General features: G+C 40.0%; 1 protein-coding gene across 4 annotated transcripts in view; it reads left to right on the top strand.

Moving 5' to 3' along the window:
• LOC100648878 overlaps positions 1-22,180 on the top strand; it is a 141,632-nt gene that overhangs the window by 26,943 nt on the left and 92,509 nt on the right. For all 4 annotated transcript variants that reach the window (XM_012314829.3, XM_012314830.3, XM_020865886.2 and 1 more), the window contains one exon: positions 13,126-13,379. The gene's annotated coding sequence lies outside the window, so the exon portion shown is untranslated. The remainder of the gene's footprint in view (positions 1-13,125; positions 13,380-22,180) is intronic.

Below are 22,180 nucleotides of genomic sequence, written 5' to 3'. Positions count from 1 at the left end.
CGTGAAAACATTTCAATTTCCGTAACGGTAGCGTTTCTGATTTTCGATACAACAGAGAGAAACATTTTCGAGAGTTTATTCGACGCGTTGTTCGATTTTAAACGATACCACTTTGATTTTTCGTTCTGACGGAAATGTTTTTAAATTCGTGTTACGTTTACCGCGGTATTGATCGAGGTCAGGAGACACGTTTCACAGTCAGCAGTGCGGTCTTTATCGATCTCTCAGCTCACTCTTCTCCGAACGCACTTCATCCATCCTCGAGCAGTTTTTTTCTACCCGTCTTTTCTTTCTTTAATAGTCGTTGGAGCCGTTGAATAAAGGACGAGAAAAAGACAAGAGTATCCAATGAAAGGACGATAATTACGATTTGTTTCTTCTCGCATGCGATAAGATACGTGACCCAACGAACAGATGTTTTTTTCGTCCTTTCACTCTTGCAACTTGGCTGACTTTTTCGTTCGATGAGAAACAGTCGTCGCAACGAGAAACGTTTCACCTCGTATCAAGCCGAGTTTATATTTTATTTTATATTTTCGGTTTACGTTTACATTTTCGATTATACCGCTGCTTGAACAGCGGCCCGCGTTTACGTTAAATTCATTCACCGTGGTGTCGCGAAAGTGTTTTAAAACTTATAGAAACTATTTACCAATGTATCACGCGCGTTATCCGAAACATTTTCGACGATATTGATAAAATGTGAAACGAGTCTGAAGATACTTATCGCGAGCATGCGTTTCTCAGAGATTACCAAAAATACTCGAACGATCAAAGGGAAGAAACCTGGACACGTGTGCAACGAAAGAAACGAAACGCGTCGTCCCTCGAACTCGTTAGTTTTATCTGTTCACAGTTTTTTTCAAGACGGTCGTTTCAGACAGACTGCACAACCACGAGAAGTCCGGCGTTGTCGTCTAACGAATGGACGATAATTGAAATTTCTTCCTCTCCATGGAACGGTCTCTCTTCGATGGTTTCTCTTTCGTTCCTTTCAATTTCCGCTACGTCGTTTCTACTTCTACGGGCCAGCGTCGCAGCTCGATGGCCGTCGCAAGAAACTCAACTGCTTCGATATAGCGAGAACTTGCTCCGACCGTTGGATAGTTTTTACCGTCTCTTCCTCTTCTTGTGTTTGTTTCTGATCGTCAGATTACGGTCTTTGTATTTTATCAAGTATCGAATCGGAAGTTGTCGAACGTGGTTGAGGTTTCCTCAGCTTCCATGACGTAGTTGCCTTAAATTCGACGTTCGTTGTTTCGCGTTTGTATTACGATAACTCGATAATCCGAACAAATGGTACTCGTTCGTCATGCGAATGGCATTAATCGTGTCGTAGAACAATACGATAATAGCGAGCGACTGATCGAGCATTATTCGTGCACAGATTGGAAATCGCTTTATGAGGGTAGGGTATTCATAAAATCACGGGTTGAACGATGCGAGGCAACGGGATAAATGGCAAATATCGTCGAGTCGAACAGGCGTGATATTTAAATACAAAATGTGGCGGAGGGTTACCGTCATAATTTTAAACGAATCTGTCACGGAGACTGCATCGAAAAATCATCGATTTACGTTTCACGGATGAAATGCGGTTAAATTGGCGTCGTCCCTGCTCCCCTATTAATCTCGACCGACTAATTATTGATTAGCCGAGGATTAACTGGCAAATGGCGAGTGGCGATACAAGATTCGCACGTTCGGCGTGCTGTTGCTGGCGATCGAGAAGTCGAATCCGTAGTTTTCGAACTGAAAACGGGCATCTCGTTGCGAAACGAGGAGGCTGGGATCAAATTATCGTCGATGTTGTGAAAACGCAGTTTAAGTTGCTACGTAGAAGAGCTGAAACGAGAGAGTTATGATATTACGCGGAACTAATTATTCGTATCGCTGTTGCTACTAACGAGACGTCGTTAACGGTTTTCTTTCTTTCCGCGGAATAAAATGTTTAGCCAAACGTAACTATTTGTCGACGTAAATAACTCTGCGTCATTTCTATTTTCGTTTTATATGGTAATTTTTCTTTTTTACAGAATTACCGTATCTTTGTGAGATCTTATCGTTACGTTGGATACGATGCTCGTTTCGTCTTAGACGTTCGGCAGGATATCAGTCGTCTTGGACTTCTCGCGTAGTTACTACGATTTTCAAACGGTATTCGTTTCGCGAAGAATTAATTTGTTCTTCGGTAATGAATATTTCGAGCAACATGTGGAATTTAGTTTGGGTGCGCGCTATATATTCTGTGAAACACAGAGTCCACGGTTTCTATTGAACGTGCTTGCATACAGCGTATGTATCGCGAGAGGGGCACTTTGGCTGCGCGAAGGTTCGATCTCGGTTAGGGAGCAAAGGGCAAATCGAAGTTCTCGAAGTTAAGAAGTAATTTATAATCTGGTTATTTATCCTGAGATAAATACCGAGAACGATGATACAGTGGGCGCATTGTTTCACGTTTAACGCATCGCACACGTGCCTTCTGTAATTAGAAAATCGCGCAACAAGTGTTTTATACTCGATAGATTTACAATTAAATTGCAAGATGTGCAACGATTGTAGCATATTCGATCGACGGTTATTTAATTCTACATTGAGAATTCTATATGACAGAATCGACACACCTTCGCACTAACTTCGTCGAATAATTGTACAAAAAGATAATACGTAACATACGATATTTTCTCTCGGATTTTCAAACAAAATCCTAGTTCTAATAACAAAGCACGCGCGTATCCACGAAGAACGAAATCGGTCGAATTAAGCTGCGATCCAGGGGAACGTGAAACTCTCGAAAACGACTGGCGGTTGTTGAGTTTAAGAACGAAGTCTCGATGAAGTCAGCACGGCTGTCTGTCTCTCAACTATCCGCGTTCGTCTAACCGAGTGACGCCGACGCGACGGCCTTTGATTTTTAAGGAACGTGCTGCTCAGCACGAGATAAGGAATTTTCCGTCGTTACATCGTAGATTCATGGCGCGCTGTTAGTACGCTTCAGACGCGTAATATCGTTTCGTACGCGAGAAATCACGGGAAACGTTTCGAGAGCTGGCGTAACGGCGTCAATCATTCGCCAACTCGAATGAACGCGTTACGATCGCGATTTTCACCTCTGCAACGTTACTGATTAACTGACATTAAGCGTTGATTTCTCCGCGAACGGATTTTTCCCCTCTGCGAATATTTCCATGGGGATATTCGATTACGCCGCTTGACGCACGGAATCGTAGACGCGGAAACGCGATATTTAATTCCCATGTTGAACAGTTGGCCGAAGAACGCGTACAGTTATGCTAGATACGTACGCATCGGGCGCGACGTTGGAATGTAATTAAGAGAGAAGGCGAATCATGTGTACCATTGTGTGTCAATTACATTTTCAGCGGCCATTCGTACGACTTCCGGCAAGCTTAATTGTCTCGTTGTTCGTTTGGCGATCATCCGTATTTAGGTTACGTGTACGACGTGTTCATTCGGTACGAAGGTCAATAATGGCCATCGGTAATGTTTTTATCTCGACGTCGGGTCAAGATCGATCGTTAAACCGTCGTTAGACGCAGTTGGAATTTTCATGGGGCGTGAAACGGCTCCGGGGGGGGGGGAGGGACCGGCCAAACGATTTCGATCTATTTTTCCACCCTCCTCTTGTCGTTCGCTTAATTACGCCAGTATTTTTGCCAATGACCGTCGATTAGTCTTGTTTCTCTGGCGCAGAAACCACGGAGTAGCGGTTTTCATCTTCGTATTTTTCGAGGCAATAACACGTCGTTATAACTTGGGATTATATTTAATGGAAGAAAAAAATATCGAGTATTTAATGATTTTAACACGTTCTCAACCGGACCTCGTCGGAAATTGACATAACGTACGTGTATATTACGTCGACGTAATCCTTACTCCATAACTTTTACGCCACTTTTACTTACGTCTTTTCACGTGGCCACTATCTCCACATAAAGGTTCGATCGTAACTGCTTCGATATAGAAAGTTCATTTCTCAGTATAACTTCGCATGTATGCATAATCATTCGTTATAATTACAACTCACGTTTCTCCTACTTGAGCGATTCCGGATCCCGCAGGATCCTTGTTATCGTAGACTTGGGCCAACAGCTGATGCCTTCCGTTTTTTTTTTTTTTTTTTTTTTTTTTTATACGAAATATATCAATATTCCGCGGTCGTAGGACTTGGCGGTTGCTGACGGTAAGCTTACGATATTTCATTCCGTGCATTAAACGCGCAATAAAGGAGCTGGAATGGAACGTACGTAGGTTCGGCTGGAGCTTTGATATTGTGCATAGGCAGGAAATTGCGATGTTTTCGTATTTAACCGGTTCGCTAGATTACGCGTTTTCAAATCGTATCTTTATTCTTGGATGCATTATGCGTTTCGTAGCGGAATATATTATGCAAAGTGGCGTGCACCGACCGCTCGTAAAAGATTTATCTTTCGTCGGTGTTTTTTCTTCCTTTTTTTTTTCTTTCTTTTTTTCGTTTTTTCGTTGTAAAATTCGACGGTAGCTATAGGAAATCGCGTTCGTCGAGAACGTTGCGTGAGTTCGGCGATACTGTGGCGAACATTGGGCCAGGGTCGAAAAGCGGCCAGAGCCCTTGAATAGTTGAAATAATTAAGAATTTTTATTACATTATACCTAAATAGTCGATTATCCACTGTATTAATAAGCCTCGATATTCAGCGGCCTCGTATTTAATATGATATTTACCACTTTTTCTACTAAATATATATGTTTGCAATATCTATGTATATTTGCAGAGTGGGTTCAAATTTGGTCAATATGATTATAATCGTCGCCTGATTACAGCGTCAACAAAGTTTCAAAATGTTTCGGAAATTTGTAAAAGTTAGAAAAATTTGTAAAATCGGCAGGAACCAGAGAAACGATAAGGCGGAAACTAGGTCAGTCGTTTGTCTCAAATAGTTGTCGCGACTCTGTTCCGAATGTATCAAGCTGAGAATATTAACCCCTTGGCCTACACGCTATCTGCCGATCGCGAGAGCCATGGTAAGCAAGAAGTTCGGTCGTGCGCCGTGCCATTCATTTGTTCAGCCGTGTGCCCGAACTGGCACAAAATGTATATTTCTTATGACATGTATATTTAGGCACTACAAAAGCAATTGTGGAATAATAAACAACGTTTGAGGGCAAATAGTGTTTTTAGGACGTCTAGGGCGTAATCACGATCAATCGATCAGTTAACAAAAACAATTTATTATTTCAAAGTGGATAATGAATCGCTAGTAATTTGTAAATTACCACGAGTCAGACTCGTGGGTCCCGTTTATGGCATAAATTCTTTACCACGAGTCTGACTCGCGGTTTTTGTTTATGGCACAAATCGCTTACCACGAGTCTCGCTCGTGGTTATACGCCAAGGGGTTAGGCGGACTACACTCGCGTTTCTATCGTGCGAGAGAGTACGTTAATGTCTGATGTTTCATCGTTAGCGCGCTTTTTCTAAATGAGCTTTCTGAATAATGGCGATAGAAATTTATATTCGAATATTATCGTTGAAAGGAAATATCATTCACGAAATGTCCATTAAAGAAAACGTTACTCGTTATTTTGTCTCATTTTCTCTTTAAACAAGAAAGAAAGACACATGCCTGCATATGAAAATTGCATTACCTTAGGACAAAACTGTGTGCCTTATAAAGAGACGGAAAAAAGCGAGGGAGAAATGACGCGGGGTGGGGAAAAACGAGTGAAATTGAAGCGAAAAGAAACGATATATCGCGACGAGATATTCGCGAACGTTTATTGTTTTCGCTCGTGCGAATGGACCATCGTTTCTTGTTTCTCGCACGATTTTTCTCACGTCCATGCTCGCCCTATTATTATCCAAACGATCTTTCAGAGATGGAGGAAGCGTTATTCTTGCTACGAAGACGAACTTTCGGTCGGAATTTTCTACCCGTATCGTTCTTCCATTTCACTGCAACTTCGTTTCATATCCGGTACATCGATTTTCGATGGAATAATGCGAGGAACTGGTTTTCGGCCGATGCCGTCGTTGTACAGATGGTTGTCAGATCGTTCGACATCTTAACTTATCTTATCAAGATGAAAAATCACGAGAAAAATTCTCTCCTGATTTTTCTCGAGCATCTTGATAACGTTAGCAGTAATTTCAAAAATGTTCATCTGTTACAATAACTGATTTGAATAACACTACCTTAGCCTACCTTATCAAGATGAAAAATCACGAGAAAAATTCTCTTCTGATTTTTTCCGACCATCTCGATAAGGTAGACCAAGGTAGCGTTATTCGAGTCAGTTATTTTAAACGATCGACATTTTTTAAATTAATGGTAACGTTATCGTTAACGGATAAAATGTTCTCCCTGACGAATAATCGCTATCGATGATTTTTTAGCTACTGCTAACCAGTATCGATAACGTATCGATAACGGGCTTCTTTTTACCTGTTTCACGAACGAATAAAAAGGACACGAACTTTTCGAATCAAGTTCGGTGCAAGGTGAATTGCTTAACTTAATCGAAATATCCTATTGCCTTAAGAAACTCTAGCTTATCCTATTGATCGCGAAAAGGAAAGACGTTGGAAATGAGAAACGGAAGTACGAAAGGAAAAGCGAAAATTAGAATCGCCGCGAAATTCCTTAGGCGGCGTCGAGCGCTCACTTCTTCGTCCGCCAAGGTGAACGGATACGTATCGAAAGCGAACGTAATTGTCATCGAGACAAAACGTTGTTATCGGTCCGTATAAAGACTCGTCGAATGCGCAATGATTCAATTATGAGGTCCGCACGAATAGGCGATCGTACGTGAAATTAGTGGATCACTTACGAAAAATAGCGGTCGGGAACGTGAAAGAACCACAAAACGCCGGGAAAATGGTATCGGTGGAATTCAAGGGCACGGATAATGGTGCGAGGTAGAGAGGTGGAGAGGTGAACGTCGACCGCGAATAAATCGCGTCTGAACAATTCCGGGAAAGTTCGTGTCTCGTTCTTTGCTTCGAATGTTTCAGAAACTTTGGAAAAGTCGATGGTTTCTACCATTCTTCGCCGTTTTGTTTCTCATACTGTTATAATAATGTAAACCAAGAACAAGAATTGCAGGAAAACGAGTTTGACCGTTTCGCAATTTCACGACGAATATCTGATATTATGACAAGTCGGACGTTTTAAATTACAGGTTTTTGTCGCATAATTGACTTTAACAATTTTACAATTCCATAGCAAATAGCAGAGCGAGCTGATCTGTGATTTATAAAATTTATATGCGTAGAATTTAACTTGTCCTGTTATCGTTAATTTATCGCTCGACTGCGAGTATTCGTGCAAGTGTATATTTTTACGAACACGATCGGAAAAATCGTGCAACTGGATTCAGATCGTGTTACAGAATTTCGGAAATTCTCGTTCGACTCCCACGAAATTTCCCAATTTTTGCCTCGTGCTTCTCTGTACCAAGGACACGCAACACCATCTGAAAGAGCTATCTATGTAAAACATAGCAACAAGGTCATTCGTAGAAACGTGGGGGCGCAAGATACGTAGGAGACGCACGTTTAAGCGCGGCATAACCGTTACAAAGTCGTTATCTCTTCTTTTTCGTGTATCTCTCGAACGATAGCGGCGCAAAACGTCAAAAACACGTCGATGTTGCAAGGCATTCAGATGTCTGCCAGCCAGGAATAGAGGTGCTTGCAAGAGCATCGTAGAAAGGAATACGAACACCGGATTCCTTTTCCGGGAATCTGGGAATCCATGGAATCCCGCGATCGTTCGCCCGTGTGAATTCCACACGGGAACACACACGCGTGCGTACGTTGCACACGCCGTGGAAAAGATTTACGATCCTTTTCCAGCGAGTGGAAAGCCGCCCTTGCAGCGTGCCCACGAGACTAGTTATCGAACCTCGGATCGAATTTGAATAAGTATTCGAATAAGTATTCAGTGGGATGGCACAGAATGTGGAAGCAGTTTCGCGAGAAAGGTCGTGGATTTTTCAGGTTACGACGCCTGTCGTTCACCTTGCGATGGACGTCGTCGCCCTTTTTCATCGCGTTACGCGCGCCATTCAGAACAGGTCGTTGTTCATTCTTACGTTCTAAGTGCCGTTTACACGGTGCTAAGCCTCTGCGGCGATTCCGTTGCTCGAGGATAACGAACGCGAAACCGAGGATTTAAAGTTTCTAACTGGCAGTGCCGCGGGTGGTCCTCGAGTTGGCCAACTTACGAAAAGCAAAATAAGACGAATGCGAGTTCGAAGATGTTGAAGTAATTACTTCAAGAAAAACTCTACACTTTTTCTTTCGTATATCCGTGGCCTGGAGACCGCTGTTACGAAGAGAATGGAATTTAGTGAAAAAAGTTGAAAATAAGGAGAGGTGCATATTATCGTGCTCTTGAATATAAATTTTGTTTTGGGTTACAAGGTCTAGAAACAAAAGAGCTATAAGCAGATTTCTATTGCTTTTTCTTGTAGCCTTCAGCTGCAGCTGCACACCTAGATTAACTTTTTGATAATGTCCTTTGATAGATACATATGAACGTGCTCCCTATCATATTCTTATTGTATCGTAACACTGAAAGAGTGAGGATTTGGATCAGCATACACTATACCTGTACTTACATCTATACTTATTTCAATATATTTTTCTATTACAAATTCATCCGCTCGTTCCTCTATCAGTCAACCTTAACAGAAGAAAAGAAATTTATCAAACCAAACGTTTAAGACCGTCTCGAATCTCGTATCGAACTTGTCAATCCTTTTCAGTTGGCCAGTTTGGCTCAATTTGCCTATGTCTATGGGACATAGATCTCTTACTCGGCACACGGCCGGACGCTCGGTTGAAATTTGGCGAAACTTAACGAAGCGACGTAAAGTTGCGGGCTGATAAGAACGAGCAATTAAAATCGTGAGGGAAGGAGGAAGCTCTTATCAGGGCCACGTATCCTCGTTGTCGCTCTGGATCCATGGTATTTGTCAGGGCCACCGGTATATCCTTCGTGGGCACGATATGCAAAACGTTAACCCACATTTCACTGATGTATAAATATTTATCGGCGAAAAAGCCAGTTTCGCCGAAACTAACCAAGTCTCACGGTAAATAAGACGCATAGATCCTCGGGCAATTGGTGTCGGTTACTGTCGGTGACTGTGGGTGCTGGTATCGGTACTGTTCCGTCCTTGAAACGATACATCTTATTTCAGCGACGAACAAAAGCTCGGAATGTTCGTGAAATATCAGTCGACGTACTCGTTAACGTCGGTCGAGTCAAATTTTACCACATGCAAGTTGTAAATGTAATTCGATGTTCGCGTTAACTTTTCAGTCGAACGTGCAACTATGACAGATGTTGGCGTACCTTTATAAATTTATTTAAAAGATACACGCGGTTGTTTGTCCGGTAACCGAGCCGCATATCTGTTACTTTGTTCACTGATGAAAATGGTCTCCGGCGAATATCCTTTGAAACGTAGCAATGATGTAAATTACGCATTGGTCGGTTTTGAGGTCGGTGGTCACTTGGACACGTTGGCCCTGTTGCCCCTTTGTTGGCGGTTCTGTCTTCTTTGAAGCTCTCTGTGGCACGATCGCGCAAAACCAACTGCTGGAATTCGCGCAACTTGTCAGCTGTCTCTTTGCTTTCCCCAAACGTAAATGTTCAAAAATATCCGCAGACTGGACGTTGCGCGACTCGATCTTGCTTTCCCTAACGTTCGTTGTACAATTTTATTGCTTCTTTTCGATACGATGGTATTTAATCGCTGAATGTATACGATCGATCGTTTTTATTAATAGACCGAAGAAAAATTACCAGTTAAAAGATTAGAAGCTCGTATTAGTTGGATCACGATGCGCAATTTACGTTGCAATTCCTACGTCATACGTCGAACGTAACGGTAATTGATGGGAATAGACAAATATCAAGTAGTCGAAGTTTACTTGGCTAACTAGATGGAGTGATCGAACAGCTGTCAATTTTATGACAGCAGGCAATTTTGTGAAAACGATTCCTCCAATGACAGTCCATGAATCTAGCAGCGCGCTTTACGGCCTCGTAAAGTCCGAGTTTAAGTTTAAGTTTCATTATCATCGTCGAACGAACTAAAGAAAGTATCTTCCTTTTATACGTTCGTTTTGTGTCGCTTTTACAATCGAGCAATTTCCAAAGGATCGCGTAATTTAGATCGAATACGCAATTTCCTACGGAAACCAATGTCCAATCGTGTTTCATCGTTGAAGAATTTCGAAATGACGCCGCCTCTTTCGCTATGCGTGATTTAACGCCGGGACTTTGTTTCCAGGATCGTAATAAATTTCTCGACCACGTTTTTCTTTCTCACCCGTTGTCATCTAACGTCGGTTAATCCTTCGCAGACGGAAAGCGATAAATTTAAAGAAGATCCTTGGAGGAAGCCAGCGTTCAAGGTTGTCGGTTCTTTTTGAAAATCCTACGAGTCTGTTGATCCTTGCCTGGCGCGAAGCCCTAGACGGTTTTATCCAAGTTTTTTTTCTTCTTCGTCTCCCCTGTGCTTTCATAAACGCGAAATGATAGAGAAAGAACCGAGATCGTCGGAGGATGTCGGCAAATTTTTTAGCAGCAAGACTAAGCAGCGCTTTCAGGGAAATAAAAAGAGAGGAAAGTGAAAAAGGAAGAAACATTAAAACGGCGATGTTAGCTATTATACGTCGTTATTTTTTCTTAAAATAAGAAACTTGCATCGAAGAATTCGAGGTTTTTGCGCGTGCAAGTTCTAGTATTTTTGATTCGATAAATTGTTCGGAAGTTCCTATATTCCTATAATCCTCGGGATTATCGGCTTTTGCTGCCATAAATTTTACGAGTGCTTAAAAAGCTAACAACTCGTGGGAACAAGTTTGAAGAGCGGATACGAAAGAGCAAAATTCCATATTTCCATTCAATGAGAATTTGAATTTAATTTCGAATCCTCGCGTTCGTGGTCAAAAACTTTCGTCGTCGTTGCCTTCAGAATTTATTTCATCCACAAAATTCTACCTCTGATAAAATACAATTGGTCGAAACAGTCGATAAACGTCGTCGTAATTGTGTAGACAGCGTATATGGACAAATTTCATCCGATCCTTCGCTTCTTATCCAATCGTTCGGAATTTCTCCAGCAAGGGACATTGTTCTTTTGTAACGAGCGAAACTCGTTGATCGACCCGCGAGGAAGCCACTGCCATTGTCCATGGGACCGATATCCGTGAGAAGTTTGATGACGAGTCGCGCATAAAATGGAATTTCGTTCGTCGAATTGAAATTTAATCGACACCGTTAATCTCATTATCAGTCGACGTTGTTTTACGTTCTCTTTGTTCCGAGCTTGCTTCATTGTCTTCGTTCTCACGTATTTTCGATTTGCATAATTACAATCCCTTCATCGTTCTTCTCATGACACGACGTTCTCAAGGTCCCCTTCTCTTTTCCGTTGTGTCGATTCTTTTCAAATGCTTTGCTCGATCGCAGCAAAACAAAATCGAAGATTTTGCACCGGTGTATCGCCAGAGGAGGATAATCGAATCTCGTGATTGGCCAAGCACGCTGGATACAGTTTTATTCAGCAGGTTGGTCGAGTTTCATAGCAGGGATGTTAAAAGACGAAAGGGAAGGAAAGCGAATCGACGTTTATGTGCGCGTCCTCTTGGCACGTTTCCATCGTGTACCGTTCAGCATCGAGAGAAAAGGAAATAGCGCTTTCTGGGTGGGCCTTAATTAACTTGTTCCTTTGCATACTTGAATACGCTCGAGCGTGACTACGTTCGCAAGTTTGCCGACACTGACTTTCATTTATCGTCGTGTCGAAAATCGTTTTAATTGTCTCGTTTGATTTTTATCTTTGCTTCGTTAGCGTAGCGTCGTCGGTATCGTTGCTCCTTCCGTTTTCCTATCCAGTTCAAAGGTTCGGAGAACGCTTTATCTTTGTTCGTTCCTACAATGACAATTTTAGTTGCCAATAATTGGTAATACAAACGTCAATAACATTTTTCTATTTACGTAATAAATGTTTTTCAAAATGATGGAATTCACGGAGAAGATAAAAAGGAGAACTTGCAATTTAGATGGAAATATCTTGTCACGTATGTGGGTTCGCGTATGGCGAGCATGCATGTTAATAGAAGCGAAAATTCAAGTTTCTGGAAAGGAACGAAACGAAGCGTTCCGAAGGGTTTCGAGTTTTATAGCTTCGCGACCTCTGCACGAAATTGCCCTCTTTCTGTTTGCGCAAGCTTTCTTCCGCGTCTGATTTCCGCAGATACTCACGTACTTTTTCACCAAGATTTTTCTCTCGGCGGGACTGAATAAACAGGCGGAGTCTCTGCGTGATTCACGTTGTTTGTATAGTAAATTAATGCCCTTCTAAAAGACGTCTTCTTTTTTGTTTAAGAAGATGCTTAGATTAGAAATTGGAAGTATATGTTGAACGGAGAACGCCTCGTGTTATCAAAAAACAGGGAACATAAATATTTCTATTTAGACAACAATTCCGCGTTAAATGGGAATTTAAATATTTGGAAATTCGTTGGCTCGCGTTTTAAGGTTGAATTTCTTGCAAACGGTGAAGTTTAACGTTCGAACAAATTTTACATCTGCTTTTAGATATGAGATAATTTTCGAAAATATTAAAGAACGCGCTTTGCACTCGAAGGATAGATATTCAGCGACGTACACTTGTACTTACAACGCGAACTCATGTATTATTTCAACTTTTCGTTTAAGTTAATTTTACTTGATTCGTTCTATAGGTTTTCCAAGCACGATAGAACAGAGCGAGGTTTGAAAGAAAACGCAAACATCTTTCCGTCCAACTTGACATTATACTTGCAAATTCCACCATATACATCGATGTGCAAATTTTTCATCCGATAAACAAGCATTGCGATAAGCATCGCGCAATTAACAGCGACAATGAAAATATCACGTCACGTATCATGGTTATTGTTGAAACCATTTATGTCGCATAACTAGACGGCAAACAGACAATTTCCTAGTCATCGAACGATTGTTTCTTCGCGAAGAGGGAATTTTACGCAATGCGATTTGAAGTAGCTCGACGTCTAATCTAATCTAATCGATCGTTACGTTTTCGTTTTTGTTTCAGATCGTCAGACCACTCGGGAAACAATGGCCTTCGATTCTACGGGAAATAAAATTCTACGGGCCGTCTGAGATTCCGGGCAACTTTCGCGACCAAAAGGTATTAGTTCCTCGAACTCTTCGGTTCGCCTTCGAAAGTTGTTCGAGTGGTGAACAAAGAACAAGAAGAGGAACCGTTGGACGAGGGACGACGAGCAAACAAAAAGGGAAGAAAGCAGAAAGGAAGGATCTTGCCAATTACTGCCGCTCTGGAATAAGGTAAGTCAACCGCGTTTTCAAATTTTCAACAACTTCTCTGATATCATCCGAGTAACTACCGTCAAGCCACCCCTTATCCTGTTGTAGAAAGTTTGCTTTTTCTCCCTCCACGATCGGTATTACGTTCCTTATCGGCTATTTTCTCTCGTGGATTAACGTTTTGTCCCGTCCTCGCTCCTGGCTCGTTTCCGAGACTCTTACGAGTTTCTTTAATTGAAATTCTACGAATTTCTTTGCCTTTCTTTCACCAATAAAAATGCTCGTGCGTTTCTTTTCATAATACCGATACAGAGGTGACGTATTTTGTACTTTGCTTCTTACGCCACGATATTGCCAGTTTCTTTCTTTTGTTGATTTCAATTATTACGAGAAAATGAGAATTATATCGTCGAATATAAGAAAATCGAATAACAACGATTCTACCGAAATACACGTAAACGGAACAAAGTTTCTCTTCTTACGATATAACATGGTTGCGACGAAGTTCTTTCGATCGTTTCATCGCACTTTTACGCATCGTTCGACCATCTTCGCGTTCGCGTATCGTCCGCGCGAATTTAATCACGCGAGTTTAAGGTCTCGGGGTTTAAGATCGTGCTTAAGAGCGGAAAAGCTTGAAATAGCGCAACGAGTCTGCGCCGAGGGACAATCTCGTCCTCTTGGGTTTCCGATGTTGACAACTATTGACTCCATTTGTCTCCCTCGTTGTCCCATGTATCTTACTTTATGCTAACGTTTCGCACGTGATGTTCCAACGATAGCCGCTATGGGTCACGTTTCTTACGAGTGCACTTAAGCTGCAAGGTCCGCCGCTCACGTATAAGAATTTGTCGCAACGCTGGAATTTCATGGTCTTTATGAAATAAATCTCCGCTAAGTTGATTTTGAAAAGTCGACCGGCCAGCTTACGCCTCTCCGCAAACACTGTCAGCGTCTTATCGCGTTTCTGCGTTATTGTATTCATCCTGGTTGATTTACGTTTTATACCGTATATCGAAGCAACATCTAAAATGTTATTCTCCAATGATAAATTTATTAGCAAGGGAAAGCGGCAAACGTTATATTTTGAATCCGATGTTAGAATCCTCTCGTACGATAGTTTAGCTCATTGTATTCCCGTACAACGTTGCGCTCTCATAACATGGTTTCGCTTAAAAACACGAGTCGACGAATTGGAGAAAACGCGAAGCGAAAATTTAAATATTTAAAAATTTGAATATTAAAAAGTTCGAATGTTTGAAGATTGAAATATTTTACGAAATTTGCAAGTTATAGGTTGCAGATTTCTTCTGTTACAATTTTGTTACGTGGTTTACCATGTATTAGGTCGTCCGAAAAGTTTCTTTCGTTTTATAAGGAAATAACGGATGCGCAACATTCTCCGTTTTATATTATTTTATCGAATTACGTATGATGGATGTTGTTCTATCAAAATAAAGATCACAACGTTCGACAGATTAGCTTTCATGTTTGTATAAAGATGAATCGTTGTAAAAGACGGGTCTGTAAGAGAAAGGCACTTTTCGGACAACCTAGTACGAATCGCATCGTATCACTGGTAAAACGTTTTCAATTTCGGTATCCGATCGATTGCTTTCGCATGATAGAACGCTCGAATTCAGATAAGGAAGTTTCGATCTAGACAACGGAGAAGCGTTAGTTCTCCTTGGAATCGATTCGAATTAATTTCACAGTTGCTCGCCTCGGGCAACAGCGGTCTAGTTTTTGGAGTTTCTGCACGTTCGATGTCCTTCCCCTAATATACGAGACCCGAGGATTCTAGGGATTCCTCCCTCGGGATTTATGCAACATTTTTGCGGCGGCGCGGCGAGCTCGTATTCCGGTTGTTAGTTCTGTCTTAGCTAGTGCGGTCGAAGTGCCGGGCGAAATGGAGGGCCCTCGACGATCTAAAAATGATTTCCACCAGCCAGAAAATGCTTCGTTCTACATCGTGGTAGGATTATAATAGAGTTTCTCGAGCAAAGGAATCGAGAACAATTTGAAGTACCTCGCATTATCGCGACGTTTCTCGCTTCCTCTTTCGTGGCAGTATTTTATTTAGAATATTCGTGACCTTAACACTAACTTTACCACGTCTTGTCAGATGTCGGACGAAGAATTGACACAAAGTTGGACGAACGAAAGAAATGAATAATACTTTCTTACATCAACAAAAATTGAGAAATTTATTAATGAGATAATATAAGTATTTACATAAAGTTAGACGAACGAAAGAAACAACAGCGAATATACAATTTGAAATTAATAAAGTTTTAGACCGGTCTTTTAAACAGGCCTGGTGAAGTTAGCGTTAACCAAACGATAAATCGCTGTTCTAGTCGGTTCAAGTATCGTTTTCTTGGTGATTATGAAATGAAAGTAACGAATACCATAGAAACATTAAAAGTTGAAAATTTCGAAGATAACAGTAGGATTAAAAAATGTATGTAGGATTCCTCAAGGTATGAGCGATTACAGCGAAATACATTTTCTCCGAGTTATAGATATCGCGAGTGATTTTTATCTATTCTTTTATCCAGACCGTTTTGACGAAGGTTATACGAAACTTTATCTTTAAATAAGATATACGCAGTTAATTGCGATTAGATTTGCTATAATGTATTTGTGACAGGAAGGTTTCTCAGTATATAGTCGATCTTGAGGTTGTTCAACGAAACAATGCGCTTCTCGATTTAACTTATTTAAGCTTCCCGATCTTTTGATAAAAGTGGAAATGCAAACACGAAGAGTACAACGTAAAATGATATATAGGAATGATTAATGATCACGTAAGAATTCGTAAAATGGTACGCGTTGAAACGAACTGAAAATTTTGTCGTACTTCGTGATATCAAATGATACAGAGAAATAACTCAATCCTCGTTACCGCATTGAAAGAATTTACACATTTTTAGAATTTCCTATTATATGTAATTCCCTATTATATTATATTATTATACTCTTCAGCGAGAGTTTCGGTATTCGAGAGCTTGGATTACACGTTAATTAACAAAAAAAAACTATTATAATTAAAACTTGCTTCAACGAAATTAATTCGAATAATAATTATATTTCAAGCTATGTTTGAGATATTTGACAGACAAATCCAACGAGTTGGTAATTTTGTTTGAATAAAGTCCTTCCATAGCGTAATTGTACGCTATATTAAATATTAGATCTCAGAATAGACTGCGATAAGAAATACTCAAAGACATTGATTGCACATTGAGATATTTATTTTCGATCGTAAAGCGGTAGATTACACGGTACATAGATTAATTATACGTCCTGTTTTGCTCGTTTTGCTCTTCATAAATCGGTCAATTAAAAAAAAAAAAAAAAAAAAAAAAGTTCTATTCAACGTTTTGAAATCTCGCATAAAGTTACACGCTCGATATTTATTATAGAGGAATTTTATTGAAATTCCAGAACGTTTCGTGCAACACACGTAATATATTTACAGAAGATTTCTACCAACGTTGGAATACTTTCGTAAGCTACACAATTGCCCAAGCAAATATACTTTCCGATTATTTTTATCGAATATTTGATTTATTTATAAGTTTCTTCTATCAGATCCACTTACCTCGGATACGAAATTGCAGGAATTCTCGATGAAAGTAGTTTCTACCCTATGGAAAGGTATCACGGTACAAACTTTGTTCTTCACCAAGTTTCTGCAATTCATTTCCTTCGCGGTGCACCTGCAGACCTGTACACACGTACACGCGTATTCTGATCGATTTCAGAGACTCTTTTCAACTAGAACAGACTTTGAGATTCCTGTGCTTTGCATCCTGCTTTCAAATATTCCTATAGAACCGATATCGCATGTTTGCTTCGCTATATATCTGGAACTATTTTTCTTTAAAGAAAAGTAGTTGAGACAAATAGACGCGAATCGAATCGAATCGAATCGGTTTTCTTGCCCGGAAGTTCATATGGTTTAACATTGCGATACTTGTTCATCAATTTCGAGAAATGATCGTACTTCGCGAGATTAATCGATCGTGAGGTCGTAAGTTTCTCTCGAGGAACGTTCAGTAGCAGCCAGCATTTTTCTACGACGTCGACAGTGGAAAAATACGTTTCCGCCAGGGAAATAATTACACTGGTTTTAGATAGAAATTGAAACGTGCTTGTAGATATTTTATTCTTTTATCAAAGATACTTGTTCGAAATACGTTACATGTAAAAATGATGTTTTTCCTTATCAGAAGTTACCGGTAAAGATAAATTACACATAAAAATCATTCCTCTCGAGATAACTGCTTTATCTTCGATAAACCTATGCTTCCTTAAAACTTACAAAAATTAGAATTCCTTCGAACTATTATTCATCTGTTTCGTAGCGTATCTGTACGTGTGTTTGCTCTGTCCTTTCCACTTCTACAAGAAACTATCTTTTTCAGAATTACTTTACAAATTACACATCTTTTATCTTATCTGTGTGTAAAGAAAGAGAACTACCTGAAATCGAAGATTCCATAGAAAGATAAATTTACATACGTTTAACTTACGTGCCTTTCTCTCTATTATCTTTATTGCTTCTTTTCTTCTTTCTTTCTTTTTCTTTTCTTTCTTACTCTTCTTTTTTTACTCTTCGTGAATGAATTTTTCACGACTGAAAGATGGATAACGATTCTTCTCTCTTTCCATCGTTCTCTCGAAAATACGTACTATGCGACAACCACTCCTATTATACAAGAGATTAAAGTATACATAACTGCAACAACATTGCATAATCCATTGGATAGACGATCGGTGCTTCATATAAGCAGAACGTGTACTTATTCGTTCGAACGTTTGTTTCGCATTGGCCGTTATTCGAAGCAATCTGAATGGAACATACCGATGCGAATACACGTTTGCACGACGATACGGTAGCCTGTTTACGTTGAAGATCGCGTTAAATAATCGTCAAGGCAATTCGCCGTGTAAGTTAATGCGAGCATGCAAACGAGCGGTGCACACTGTGCAAGTAAACAGCCACGCTATTAAGATAGCTGGGGAAACAAGAAGCAGAATCCACGAAACTCACGCTCTACTTGCCTCGTATATTACATCGGGGATAAGAGTCGGGGAAGGGAGAGCGTTAAACGTCACATTCTCGTCACCAGATCGTCACGACAGACCATCCCCAAATTTGCCGTTAATCGATGGCCCGATACTCGATCGTTCCACGCATCTACATATTCGGTATTTCAATATCGAAACGTGTACTGTATCAAAAAGGAGCAAACTCTGCTATTCCCACCAACGTTACAAAATACAATCGCTATATTACAAAAAGTTTGCATAAGTCATAAAAATATCTTTGAAAGAGTAAATGTTAAGTTTACATTGATATTCTGAAAGAGATATACCAGTACTACGTGGAAAGTTATATTTGTTCGGTCGAAGTTTGTAGAAATCACCGAAAGAAGAGACGCGAGAGCTTTGCTCCGGTCGCGTGATCGCAGAGAGATAGACGCCTGATAAAATCACGTACCGGTACACGGCGGTATAAATCGATTCGTTATGTGGGCAACGGGTATCGATTATTATCGTAGGTTCGTGCCGATTTATTGCCGCTAGAACGCCCCGTTCCTCTTTGTTGGCGCCACTTTCTACAGGCGCTGCCGTGTGTGCGTGCACATCGCTCGTCGGCCGACTCGACGCGTTTCCTACGAGTCGCATTAATATTTCGCAGGTATGCGCCGTTGATTGCGCCGCTGTCCAAGAAATCCCGATAACGAGAAAGCGCGACTAGTACACGGAAGGACGCGCTGTAATCACTCGTGAGAATTTTCATAGGAAAACGTAATCGCGTTGAATTTCTCGCGGTCGTATTCGCGTAAACGAGTGGCGGAAAATTTTCACGGTTAGTGCCGTTTTTGATCGGTCGTTTCTTTACCTTTTCACCGTTCAGCGTATGTGGACGTTGTCGAAATTACATCCAGTTCCATCCATTTATCCGAACACAAAGAGATACTATTGTTCGAATCGGAAGTCGTGGATAGTGGGCAGAATCGATGAACTTCTATTATATGAACTGCTTGTCTCCGAGGTCGGATAAATGGGATTCTACTCTAGTTGGAGTTTCACAATGGTAACGATTATTGACTGATAAACTTTCTTATAAGAATGGAACATCCTAGCGAGTAACAGATTGTGGATATCTATACAGAATTCATATTTTGGTGAATCGAATTAAAGAGATGGACTTTGAGCAGAGATTCGTTTCGCGTACTGTATATCATAATAGGTAAAGTATTCCATTTTGGATAGTACTTACGTGGTAATTAGCGTTAAATGCATCTTTAGATGTTTGAAAAATTAATCAAATTATATGTTAAGAGTTTGGGTAATTTTGGAAAGTGGCATTTTTCAGTAGTCGTAAAGGAAGTCGCCATCTTGTGTTTCCGGCCGCAAGTCATATTTAATCCTTGATATTTAATATGCACACTAATTTGCGGCATCTCTGCTTTGCATAGAATTTACTTCATTTCCGGCACTGGTTCGCAAGCCGAGCGTACCATACAAGAATATGGAAGAGCAAAAATTTGTACAATCTCGAGCTACCATTTTCTACTGTAAGAATTTACCATTATTGCCAAAAGCAGTTTCTGCTGTTTCTCCTACCTTTGACTCTACCAGAGGTAAATAATTGATCCTTTTTCTGGAAATTGCTATGCACCTCGCTCGTCTGCAACATTCAACAAGTTGCTTTTTACCTTTAGTCTATCAACTTTTAGAGTTTCATTTCTAAAGTAATTACACGTGCTGTGAAACTACCTATATATGAGAAAGTTGTTCGAAATTTTTACATACAGTTCGAATTGTCAAGTTTGATAATTTCTCGATACTCTGGTACGCGCACTTATATCGTACTACTATACTCGTCTACTATTTATACGTTGGTACTCGTACCTAGTTATTTGGTATAATCGGCTTCATACGTGTATACATAGAATAATTTTGAGTTAAAATAAATAATACCCGAGATATTATCTAAAGAATAATTATTCGCTATATTATTATTTAATATAATATATTCCGCGGTAGAATATGCGAAATTGAAATTTATGTCTAAGATATTAGATAATTATCTTACACACGTCTAATATCTGCTTGCCATTTAATATCATACATTTACTGTCATTACCGTTTCTTATATGCCCACGTAATTCTACGGTATTATCACTTAAAATTAAAAGTTCTTCCTCAGAACTTTACCTTTCTTGTTCACTTTCTTCCAACGAGAAATTAGTGCTGAAGTTTGCATTTAAGCTTGATAATATCGCTTCGATATCTTTTATAGTGGTACATCGATGCTGTAATATTCTACCGGAATCCACCGGATCAAAGGGTAGTACGCTAAAACGTCCGTTGAACAGCATAGCCGTTACGTTTAACACACGTTGGCGTTAAGTCTTGGCCGGCTCTACCGCATCAATCATTCAGGACTCTTCCTGCCTACGTGCTTCTTTTCCGTCTGAATAACTGCTCGCAAATAATTTATACGGTTAGCGAGTAATGGTTTCGAGCTAGTACAACATTAGCAGCTCTCTTGTCTCGAGAAACTCTGATTCCTATTTAGCTGTTGAAACATCATCAAACAATGCGTACGGCTGTCTTGTTACAGTCGATAGTTCTATTTGCGTTCAGCTATGTCCGTTAGCGAAATTAGTGTAAGTGCATTTACACCGACGTGTTCAATTTTTCTATTGGATTATACGAAATGAATATACAGCGAGATACAAAAAGTATCTGTACACCATTTTATAATTATAAAATAGCAGTTAGAAAGGTTTCTTAAACATTTTGTTTGTAGTTTCATGAGAGGATTAGGAACTGGTAATTGAATAAATAGTTTAGAGAAAGTTATAAGAGCGACATCATGGATAGAACGAAGCGTCTGTAGTAGACGTAAATTTGCATTCTCCCGCATTCAATCGTAAGGTTACAGATACGTGAATCTACGTCACTCGCATGCAAAGCGTTGAGTAGTTGAAATTGTAACCTATTGTCATGTAATTGTTCGCGCAAATTCGTTCAACCTTTAGCTGCTGCGATTTCGCGAGCGTGTTTCAACGCTGACTGTTATACATCGTCTAATGTAGTTGACAATTTGTTAAGAAATTTCATTTTGCATCGAGCAATATCACGACATTACGTCGGTTTTTAAGCAACTAACGTATCTCGTTCCAACCTTGTTCCAACGTGTTTGGATCGTTTGTACATTTGTTTCGTCAAAATGATAAAAGTAGAATCGTAACGTATTCTTATGGAAATCTCAGTTTGTACTTTAGAATTTGAAAGTTTTTATTAACATTGATTTAAATATCGATTTATTGAAAAAGAACTTGGAAGATAAGTCGATAAATGTCGTACTTGTTGGGACGAATCATTGGGGTGAATTAGTCCTGTAACAAGAATGTCGATATGTTACGCAACTTGCTTTCAAAGAGAAAATGAATTATTCGAGGGAAGCTAAAGTTACATAAATTCAAGTTTTCGTAATAAATAATATGCAAATATGGCCTACGTCTCTTACCTCGCGATAGTCTTGCCTCATAAGTAAGGCATTTACACGTTGTTTTACACTATACGTAATCATCATCCTAACAGACAATTCTTCATTTTATTCGCGTACACCTCGATTCACGTCTCGATTAATATTTTCTAATATGTTCTAATTTACAAATTACATTCTATTTCCACGAATGGCTTAAGATATACGCGTTTCTTTTTGTAAGAGTGCAAGTTGCTTCGTCAGAAAAAGGTCCTTAAAGATGTCTCATCGAAGCTTCATTCGC

Source organism: Bombus terrestris, chromosome 12 (assembly GCF_910591885.1).
Source record: "Bombus terrestris chromosome 12, iyBomTerr1.2, whole genome shotgun sequence".
NCBI classification, from domain to species: domain Eukaryota; kingdom Metazoa; phylum Arthropoda; class Insecta; order Hymenoptera; family Apidae; genus Bombus; species Bombus terrestris.
Note: the sequence above shows the minus strand (reverse complement) of the source record. Positions and strands in the feature narration are given on the sequence as shown.